A 12,143-nucleotide genomic window follows, 5' to 3' on the forward strand; every position below is an offset into this window, starting at 1 on the left:
GTCTTATTTCTTTTGCCCTCTTTTTCTTGCCTGATTGTCTGCTTTAATTAATTCATAAACAAGTGGCTGTTGACCACTTTTTATATACCAGGAACAATGCAAATATTTGCAGATAACATGATAAAGAAAACAACAAAGCCCTGCCTTCTTTGCACTTACTCTAATAGGGCACATAGGCATTTAGCATATGATAGTTATAGCTATAAATAAAAGGCTTAATATGTGCTGAAAGAGCATGTACAAGAGAGACATAATCTAGGCTGGGGCACTGATATATTTCAAGGAGATCTTCTTGCCAACCTACACAACATGGTCTATGTGATTCCAGAATATGTTTTGCAGCCAGAAAGAAATGAGTTTGAATCCCAGCTTTAAATATTCTTGTTGTGTGACCTTGGACAAACTCTCAAAGCCTTCATTTTCTCTCAACTAAAATGAAGATCATCACCTTCTCCATAGGGATGATGTGAGGATTGAATTGATAAGCACATGGACTATTTAGCCTCAAGGCTGGCACACCACTGGTGTTCAATGAATAGCACCTATGTTTATGATTGGGATGATTAGTATTATCTTTTCTTCCTACTGCATGTCTAGAATGTTCACTCTGTCCATGTCTTTACAGGACATCAGCTTTGCCTCCATGTGTAATTTCTCTGAAAACGTGGGGGACTTGCAGAGGCCATCTGGCAATTGTGGACACTAGCCAAATCATCACTAATTGCCTAAATGCTCTGGCTCTCCTTGGTAATGGCTATGGCAGGTCTAATTAGTGCAGACCACATGACATCTTTGAGTTGCTGCTGTTGCGAGCTTGAGCCCAAGCCAGCAGCTCCAGTTTCCTCCAGAGTTTGGAGAGGAGCCTTTGGAGAATCATATTAACAAAAAGCTGGGGTGGGGGGGGTCCTGTCTTCTCCCACGCCCTTCATGTGGGAGCTTGCTGTGACTAAAAGAAGCACAGAGGTTGTGATTAGAGGGACAGATGGAAAGTGGGAACATTCACTTAGCAGCTTTTAGTGACCTCTGAGGAGTGATCTTTAAGCAGCTCCAAGCTCTTGGCCTGGATTTTGATTTGCAGAGCTAAGGCCAGGGTCCCCCAACCTAGGGTAGGAAGCATATGCTAGTTCCAGGATTTACCTACCATTTAGCCTCACAGCTGCCTCTTTTTGCATTGCCATATGTGGTCATGCCTCAGTCTCAGTAACAAACACCAAGATATATGTTTACTCAGTATACTGTCTGCACACAGTAGGAACTCTGCAAATGTTAGCTGAATAAACAAGTACAGAGAAGTGCTATGGTGTCCTTCACTGTGGTGTTATTCCTGATTATTACACATTCTACCCACCACCCTGTCTTTTGTTTATGCTGAGAGTCAGACAGAATATTAGAGGAATGTGTGGAAAACCCTTGCGTGGAACACGGCAAATGACCATACAACTTTATTATCAGGTGCTATTTCCCAAAGATAAGCAACAAGACAATGTTTCTCTAGGCTTGGCCATGGATAATGTCAACATACATTTGAATGACATTAGCCCCTATGCCCCTGCACTGTGGCCTTGACTGAATTATTACAGATATTCACACCCTCGCCTTTTTCTTGTATTGAAGGTCAGAGAGAAAAATGTTAGCATCTGCTGAATCTTGGGTGGTCCAGCAGTTAATAGTTTACAAGGCTATTTTCAATGCAACTGTCTCACCCTGCCCTCCTCCAGCCCTTTTGAGAGAGGTGGGGATTATCAACTCTATTTAACCTTTGTAATCAGCAGAGATGCCAGTCTCAGCAACTTGTCCAAGGTCACAGAGCTCATATAAGAGATGAGAAAAACAGAGAACATCACTAAATTCTGCAAACTCTTCCTGCCACAACACTCCAGGGTGGCATTTTTCTTTTTCCAGACAAATTCTACAGTCACTAGTATTTACTTATACCAAAGCAGGAGAGAGAGGGGCTCACAAACATTGCTTGATTTTTCATTGTCAAAGTAACCTGGCTGAGGGAAACCACATGAGGATTTTCCACCAGGGGATGAAAAGGATTTTTAGACACAGAAATATGGCCAGAAAAAAGGGAAGTCACAAGTAAAGAAACTTATGTATATATAATCTGCCTCAAAGGTACACCACAGAAATAAATAATCAAACTTAAATGTGTCCCCTAGAACTAGCCTGTAAGTCCCCAGTGAACTGTGATTAAGTGTCCAATGGTTGTCTAAGCACCCACATTCTCCATCCCAGCTCCACTTCACACAAACTACAAACTGATAATTTGTACAGCTGGTGACAGTGGGGGCCAAGTTGCTTTCACATTTCCTTTACACCATGACTTACAACTTCCTAGAGCGATTTTGTGGAAGGCAATTTTCCCACTTCTCCAAAGGACTCCATACTCACTTCTATAATTCATTCTGGCTTTGAAGAATTGAGAAAAAAAATATTACAAAACTCTTTCAGTAAAGGCCAAGTGTGTGTGTGTACTGGGGGAGGAGGGCTGGATGGGGAAGCCTGCAGGGTTCTGAGATTAGGCAATACTAATGACATTAAACAAACTCTTAATTTCTTCCCCAGGCTGAACCACTGATATTATAACAGGTTTGCTATTGGAGATTTTTATTCTTTCAGATAAATCCAGAGTCTGACACCTAAACTCTCCCTTAAGCAATGGCTCATGTTTACACGTGTTTTTCAATAAAAAGCAACCTAGAATTTGAGAGTTGGAAAGGTGTCTATGGAGACAGACTGCGTGAATTTGAACCAGAATGTTCTACTGAATTAGCTGTGTAACTTTGGGCAACTAAGTTCAGCCTTCTGAGCCTTTTTTCCCATGGAAAGGACACCAGTGCAAATCCTCTAGTTAAGCCACTGCTGAGGCAAACAGGTCCATGTGGGCTGAGGCCAGTTTTGCAGAAATGCAACGTGAAACTCACACATGTCCCTTTAGGTTCCCAGGCTTCACTGCCACAGTGGTGTGAGAAGCATGCAGGAAAGTGACTGGTACTCACACGTCTGCAACCCAGACCTGTGGGGTCACCCTTGAACAATTGAGGGATCATCGTTCTGAGTACTTCCTTAGGGCTGTGTAGGGAAAAATGTGTGGTTTTCTAGAAAACTAGACCCTGCATTGCCTAGACCCTGGAAGACTTCTTTTTTTTTCATGTTTATTTTTGAGAGACAGAGACAGAGTGCAAGCAGGGGAGGGCAGAGAGAGAGAGAGAGAGAGAGAGAGAGAGAGAGAGAGAGAGAATCCAAAACAGGCTCCAGGCTCTGAGCTATCAGCACAGACCCCGATGCAGGTTTCGAACTAACAAACCGTGAGATCATGACCTGAGCTGAAGTTGGACGCTTAACCGACCAAGCCACCCAGGTACCCCTAGACTCTAGAAGACTTCTATAGAAGCTATTTTACACACACACACACACACACACACACACACACACACACACACAAAGTGATTAATTTGTAATGATGTCTGAAAACCACGCTGTTCAGATGCTTCTTTCAATCATCTAGCTGAACTTTCTGGATGGAGTCCATAAGTATCTCTCTTTTAAAGACTTGGGCTATAGGGTTATACCTTTCCTTTTCTTAACTCCTTGCAATAAACTTCCTCAACAACATAGTCAAATACTGTTAGAGAACATAAACTCCAATAATTATACAGAATCTGAGCTGTCATGACTCTTACTGATGATGTGCCCATTGAAAATATCAAAAAGCCCCCTTCCATAATGACTAGGTAAGATCCATTTCTTCCTATGTGCTGGCTATTAATGAATAAAAATAATCACTTGGTGTGATCCAGAGTCGGTGTGATCTGTAACTGTGTAACAAGAGACACAATTAGCACCAGGCTTGGGAACTGTTATTTTAATGAGTGTTTGATATAAAAGGATCATTACCTTTTTTTAGTATAGGAACAAAAGACTTAATACACCAGTTGGTGTCTGTAGACAAGCTAAATGGCTTAATTATCACCATTAGGAATCAGGTATTGAAACTGTGTTACAAATTGCTGAGGACTGAATTTTGTGCAGAGAGGGGTGTCATCAGAGAAAGCAAGGAGGAAAAAGGTTGTTAACAGACATCCTGACAGGTCATTTTCCTATTTCATTTCATTGTACGCACGTAAGAACTCCCTCTGAGGTTGATGAAAGCAAGGAATCACAAGTATCCAGAAACACTGATAGAACAATCATGGGGTTCTCAGAAGCGAGGCTTTGTAGGGCTCCTGCAGCTGTTCTTGAGGTGGGCAGGGGGAGAAGGGGCCCTCTGAGAACTCTTCACACATTTCCTCCATGCTCTGCTACCCTCTTTAGCATGGTCTTTTCCCTCTCACCCTCCACGGCCTGCTTTGTACTCTTTGCCACCTTCATGTAATTCCTCAGGCCACTTTCTATCTTGAACTTCCTACACAATCCCTTTTGCTACTTTAAATCCTACCTACTCCTCTTGAATCCATTCAAATCACTCTTAACCAAGACAGTTTCTGCAGAATTCTAGCCCACTGTGGTGTTCTGAATTGGTTTTAGTCAGATCTATGGCAACCAGAACTTAATCACTCATGAGTGGCCTCCTCATGTCAGCTCCACCTTTCACTTAGATGCCTAAGTCTTTTGGTATCAAGGACTGCTTGAAGGAAAAGGGAATGCATCAGTTAGGATGAGGTTCAGTCCTGAGTGATGGGAAACTCAACATGTACATGTGGTGGCATACTTCACAAGACAGACATTTGCTTCTTTTTCATGTAAGCACTAGAGATAATATAGTGGTTCTATGACTGTTGGAGACCCAAGCTCCTTCTATTTTGTCACGCTACCATCCTCCATACACAGCTTACATTGTTAGTTTCAAGATTCCAATTAACTTTACCAATTTATCCAAATAATAACAAACATTTATAGAATAACTTCTACATCTTAAGCCCCTGTCCCAACCCATTCCTTACCCCCTCAAGGCAGAAACCAAAATAAAAGCTTACCTACAGGTAGTTTACTTGGGAATGTGACATTAAAGTGCCAGGAGAAAGGGACAAGAGGCAGTGTAATGGGTTCAGGGAGGGAAAAACAATACAAAATTGTGTTACACACAAAGGCTATCGGTATTTAATCCCTTGGGACATTACAAGAAACTGTTAAAAGATAATTTTTCAAGTTGAGTAAACCATGATTCTCATACAGATAGAAAAATAGACACATGTTAAATATTTACCTTATAATCCATGAAGGAACTAGACAGATATTTTAATCACTTTACAAAAGAATCCAAAGAACAGACATATTCACAGATGAGGAATATTGAAATGAATGTACAAATGGAGGCAAGCTTGCTTTTGCCACAGCAGGAAAGAAAGTCTTATGAACAGGACATAATTTGTCTATAGACAAGAATAATTTTGCATTGCTGTGAGTCACTTATAATTTAGGGTATTGTAAAATACTTTATAGAGAATCAGATAATCTGGAAGGGTATCCTCTAGCGTCTAGACAATTCAGGGGCTAGTTTTCTAGAAAACCACACATTTTTCCCTACAGAGCCCTAAGGAAATACTCAGAACGATGATCCCCCAATTGTTCAAGGATGACCCCACAGGTCTGGGTTGCAGACGTGTGAGTACCAGTCACTTTCCTGCATGCTTCTCACACCACTGTGGCAGTGAAGCCCGGGAAACTAAAGGAATATGTGTGAGCTTCACTTTGCATTTCTGCAAAGCTGGCCTCAGCCCACATGGACCTGTTTGCCTCAGCAGTGGCTAAATTAAAAGGCAGGCTGAGAAGAATTGCATTGGTGCACTTTACATGTGGTGCATTGGTCATCTAATAACTCTATTAGACAGATGGAAAAACTGAGGTGCACAGGATGTTGCCCAAGGTCACACACCTACTTTGGTAAGAGACTCTGGTTTCAAATTCACACAGTCTGTCTCCACAGCCACCATTCCAACTCCTACATTCTAGGTTGCTTTTTATTTGAAGACCACATGGAAACGTGAGCTGTTATTTTGGGGAGAGTTTAGGTGTCAGACTCTAGATTTATCCGAAAGAATAAAAATCCCCAATAGCAAACCTATTATCATATAAATGGCTCAGCCTAGGCAAGAAATTATCAAGTGTTTGTTTAATGTCATTAGTATTGCCTGTTCTCAGAACTGGGTGGGCATTCCTTCTACCCCACAACACACAACATTGTTTTCAGGATGGCCTCCTTTGAGAAACATGAACAATACAGAGCAGAGACCTTTGTCACCACACGAGCCATCTAGAATCATGTGTGAAATATAGCGATGCTCAAGGCTCAAGGACAAGTCAGAAAAGTCTAATCTCTTTCCCTGCCTCTTAAAAGCCACATCCTCACAGGAAGAACTATGAAAAGAAGGAGAACATGCCTAGAAGTTCTACTTTTCTACAACCTTGTCCTGGTTTTTCTTTTGAAGAGTTATTGGGGTTTAGATTTGTTTTCCCTTTAATCTTTTACAAAATTCCCCTTTCCAAAGGAACATCCTAACATTTTTATAACAACCAAGTAAATAATACAAACATACATAAGAAAAAACTGTAACCATCGAACCCACTTTCACTTTTTTTTTCATTCTCCTAGACTAATGGATACTAATAGCGTGGTGAGTATCTTTCCTATTCCCATGTGTAACAAAAACATAAATGCACACACACAGATTTTTGTCACGTGATTTTTTAATGCATCTTACCATTTGCATTATGCTCTAACTTTCTTTCTTAGGCAAATAATGCATTGTGGACACTATTCCAAATCGTTAGAAGATGAGTTCTTAATTTTTATCATCTACATAATGATATGTAATATGATGATATGGAAATCCAATAGCTAATTTCACCCACATCTCTAGTCTTGGAATGCTTTTCCCTCCATGACCTCATCTTCCCCTTCCTGGCTCTTGTCATGCAGGCAGAGTCAAATCAACTTCCTGGAAATGAGGATGCTTCTGAAGGTTTCAGGCTAAGAACACTGCTCAGAGTCATGCAAGTTCTCCTGGATTTTCAATATCTATTGATAAAGCAAACACCAAATTTGAATAGAATAGTGAAAAGGACAAAAAAAGCTCCTGCCTTTTCTCAAGAATTTCTAATTGCTTTTTTCAAGAATTTCTAATTATGCCTAAATCACACAATAAAGAGAAAGGTTTAAGATACAAGAGAATTCAGGGTGTATCCAAAAACACAAATTGATCAGTGATGCAGGTTTAGGTCATTCAGTATAGAATCCACTCCGCAGCCCCATGGCACAGCATCCATAATCGAGTTTGAGTACACTTTTAAGTCTTCCACAGACCACAGAAAGGATGGTTTAAAAATGAGAGATGATGGGAAGAAAGAGCATTGCTCAATTTCTATCTTGCTTCTGACTTTTCTGTAAGGCAAGAGTGACGGAAAGATAAATGACTGGAGAAAGAAAATATAGACAGATATTGATCCATCAATTTCTAGTTCTATCATATACCAATAGCTACTGATACAAGAAAGGTGAAACTCAAGCTGGGTTGAATGCCTTTAAAATGCTTTTTGTGTTTAGGTTTCTGATAAAGAGCATTTGAAGACACCAAGAGAATTCACAGACGAAATACATGAATGGCTATAAGGCATCTGTTAGAAATGCTGGAGAAAGGATAGCTCATTCATTCATTCATTCAGTCAGTCAGTCAATACATTTGTTGAGCATCTACTATTTGCCAGACACCTATGATAAAAAGGTGAACAAAAGGACAATAACCATGTCTCCACATTGTAATGAAGACGTAATGCAATGAACAAGGAAATAAAATAATGTAAAATTTTAAATTGTATCAAGGATATAAGATCATATATACTGGTAAGCTACATGTGAAATGTTTCATTCAGATCTGGCTGCCATACCCTCAGTTGAAGCCTGACAAACTAGAATATACCTAAGGAGACAGTTCTTCATGATAAAGAATCTGGAGGTCTTGACATTCAAGAAATCATAGAAAGAAATGATGTTGTGTGGAATAGAAAATTCATAGTTAATGTGACCCTTGTCTTTAAATCCTTCAACAACTGCCACATATATAATCCCTTTTTATATATGAAATCATAAAAGGTGGACAGTCTTGCAATGAGGAAAATGTCAGGTCAATATACAAGACAATGTTCTGACAACTGGAACTATCTGCACATGGACCCTCTCTGCTTTGGGAGATAGTGGGCAGTCTATCACTGGAGGAAATAAAACTGAAGTAATAGGTCCACCACCTGGAATGTTGTGGAGGGCATGTGTATATAATCAACAAAATAAAACCAAACCTACTCTTTACTTCCTTCTCCTTCTAAATGGAGTCTAGGAGAAAGAACCTTGGTCCAAGAACTTAGTCCAAGACCTTGAAGTGGTGGTGTCACCCTGAGCAGGGTTTGGAGAAGCTTGAGATATCTCAATTTCTCTTCACAAGAAAGGGAAAAGAATTTGTTTTGATTCTGATTGGGGAGGGATCTAGAAGAGAGGACAAAGAGGGAAATAAATTTAAATATAAGAGATAACAAGTGTTGGCAAGGACATGGAGAAAAAGAAAACTTATTATAGGCATACCTCTGAGATATTGTGGGTATGGTTCCAGACCACCACAATAAAGTGAATAGAACACTAATGCAAGCCAAGTAGATTTTTGGTTTCCCAGTACATGTAAAAGTTATGTTTATGCTATACTATTAAGTATGCAATACGATTATGTCTGAAAAAACAATATATACACCTTTACTAAAAATACTTTATTGGGGCACCTGGGTAGCTCAGTCAGTTAAACATCCAATTCGTTTTTTTTATTTTTTTAAGTGCTTATTTATTTTTGAGAGAGAGACAGAGACAGAGAGACAGAGACAGAGAGACAGAGTGTGAGCAGGGGATAGGCAGAGAGGGAAGGAGACACAGAATCTGAAGCAGGCTCCAGGATCTGAGCTGTTTACACAGAGCCCAACGCGTGTTCAAACCCACAGACCGTAAGATCATGACTGAGCTGGTCGGATGCTTAACCAACTGAGCCACACAGGCACCCCAAGCATCCAATTCTTAATTCCGGCTCAGGTCATGATCTCATGGTTCAAGAGTTTGAACCCCATGTCCTGAGCTCTGTGCTGCCTGCTTGGGATTCTCTCTTTCTCTCTCTGTCCCTTCCCCACTTGTGGCACATATATATTGTGCCACACACACTCCCCCTCTCTCTCTCGCCCTCTCAAAATAAATAAACATTAAAAAATACTTTACTGATAAAAAATGCCAGCTATCATCTGAAATTCTGATAGGTTATAATCACTAATTGCAAGTCACTGTAACAAAATAATAATGAAAAATTGAAATATTGTGAGAATTACCAAAATCTGACACAGAGACACGAAGTGAGCAAATGCTGTTGGAAAAATGGTGCCTATACACTTGCTTGATGAAGGGTTGCCAAAAACCTTCAATTTGTAAAAAATACAATCCAAATATCACAATAAAGCAAAACACAATAAAACGAGGTATGCTTCTACATTGTTGGTGGAAATGTAAATTGGTTGAGCCACTTTGGAAAACAACACATAAATTCCTTAAAAATTTTAAAAAATAGATCTGCTATATGATTCAGCAATCCCACTTCTGTGTATATGCCCAAAAGGAATGAAAAGAGAATATCAAAGAGATATTTACAGTCCTATGTTTATTGTTACATTATTCACAATAGCCAAGATACGAATGAATAAAGATGCTGCGTGCACGCATACGCGCGCGCGCGTGCACACACACACACACACACACACACACACAAACACTGGAATGTTTCTCAGCCATGAGAATAAAGGAAACCTTGCCTTTTGCAAAAACATGGATGGACCTTGAGTACATTAGCTAAGTGAGAGAAGTCAGAGAGAAAGACAAATATTATATGATATCACTTATGTACAAAATATGAAAAGCCAAATTTGTAAAAACAGAGAGTAAAATATTGGTAACCAGGGGTTTGGAAGTGGAGGAATAGGAGACATGTTAGGGGCAGAAACTTGCAGCTAGTGGTAAATAAGTCCTAGAGATCTAATGCATAGTGTAGTGAATATACACAGCAGTATTGTGTTGTAATAGTCAAATTTGTAAGGGAACTAGATTTCAATTACTCCCACAACAAAAAAAAAGAAATGGTAATAACGTGACATGATGGAGGTGCTGCCACCATAACGGCAATCATATTACAATATATAAATGTACTAAATCAACATGTTGTACAACTTAAGCTTACCCCATGTTATATGTCAATCATATTTTAAATAAAAAAGGAGAAAAGAGGAAGGAGGGGAGAAGAACATCTGGAATATGACTTGATGAAATGATCCATCTACTGTTTGAAGAAGAGTTAAGTCTAACATCCATTTTTAATTTGTTAGTAGACCTGATTTCAGAAAGTATTCTGTGTAAATGTGTATTTAAATAAAGAAAGAGGACTGAGTCCCTTATTTCTGTTGATTTGGAAAAACAGGAACAAAAAAGTTATATTCAATCATTTATTCATTTCATTTATTCATTCGTTTAACAAATATGAATGAGGCACCTATAATGTCTTATGAATCTTGCCTTTTGCAAAAACATGGATGGACCTTGAGGACATTAACTGAGAGAAGTCAGAGAGAAAGATGAATATTATATGATAACACTTAGAGCTGCAAGTTTTTAGAGCTCATATATTGATGTAAGATGATACTGATTGTAAAATGCACTATTATTTTATGTAACACTAAGAGAAAAAAAATGCTTCCAATTAGACTACAACTTTAACTGTAAGTTGGATCCCACTTTCAAAGATGCTAAGATGTAAAAAAATAAAATGTATGTCTTAGAATCCATGAAATACAATAGTCCTATTTTTTCTAGGCCCTGCTTGGAATAACACCTATTAAGTATAGTGGCCACATTTTAAAAAGGAGCTGATGAAAAGGAAGTTTTCCAGAGAACACTGATATTTGGATACAATCAAAAAACAAAGTAAAGTAGAAGAAAAACACACACAAATACAACCAAAGCAAGAATATAGAGCTAAAAAAAAAATGTAGAACTGGAGATGCCCATGGGAATCAAGTCCATAGGTATTCTCATAAATCTTCCCACTGGTCTGGTCCCTTCTCTAATCCGTAGAGCAGAGGTTTCAACTAAGGGCCAAAATAATTCTAGAAAATATAGTGAAAAGATATCCCAAAAGAGTATCAAATGTAATCCTGCTCTGTAAAGTGTTTAAAAAGGTAATCTTTATTAATCAAAGAAGTTTGGAATAGATTTAATTACAAGAAAATTGAGATAGTATTATTAATTGCAAGAGTTTGCAGGACACTTTATATGAAAAGGTATATTAAAACCAAACCAACACACAAAGGAGTAGTTTTCCCAGTTTTTTTTTAACTTTTCATGATAATACACTAAATATTGACATATTTGGAACCTTTTTCTGGAAAACACCAAGTTGTCAAACACTTACCTAAAGTATAACTAAATAGTTTTGTTCAAGTGGTGTTCTACCCAGACACCCAATGTGTATGCTTAAAGTGGAGCTGCTCTGATTTAAGGTGAATAGAAAGGCTACAGGGAGGGAGTGGCAGTGTCTTGTAGGTCTAGGTCATCTCAGTGCCCTCAGGGGAGCACTCGAGTCCTCTCCAGGGATAGTTAAATTCTACAAATCAAAGTTTGGAATAATGTAACTTCTAAGGTTCGTTACAATAACGTGCTAAAGTTGCCTCCTATTGATTCTTGAGGGCCAATTCTGCTCATATCTTCCCATCTTCATGGTCAATAATATCAAGTATAGCATGAAATCAGCCACTGTGGGAAGATTTACACCTCAGAAATGGGCAAACACCACAAATCAGAATTTGTTTTCCAGAGTCATTTTTCCAGCACACCACTGCTTGAAATTATGAGTCCAACCTACCACAACTTTTGAGGTGAGAGAGCAGAGGTTGGGGACATGACCATGGCTAGGACTACTTTTAGACAGATTTCGCATTTTTCTGCTTCTTCCAGAATGTCTTCCTAATTTTGATTTCAGCCTATTTAGATATAAAAAGCTTTCCTCACATGTTTTTGCTGCCACGTTTTCTTCTTGCTTTCAACTTCTATTGCATTTGTTCCAAGATACTAG

The sequence above is a fragment of the Lynx canadensis genome, chromosome A2 (assembly GCF_007474595.2).
Source record: "Lynx canadensis isolate LIC74 chromosome A2, mLynCan4.pri.v2, whole genome shotgun sequence".
Classification (NCBI taxonomy): Eukaryota; Metazoa; Chordata; class Mammalia; order Carnivora; family Felidae; genus Lynx; species Lynx canadensis.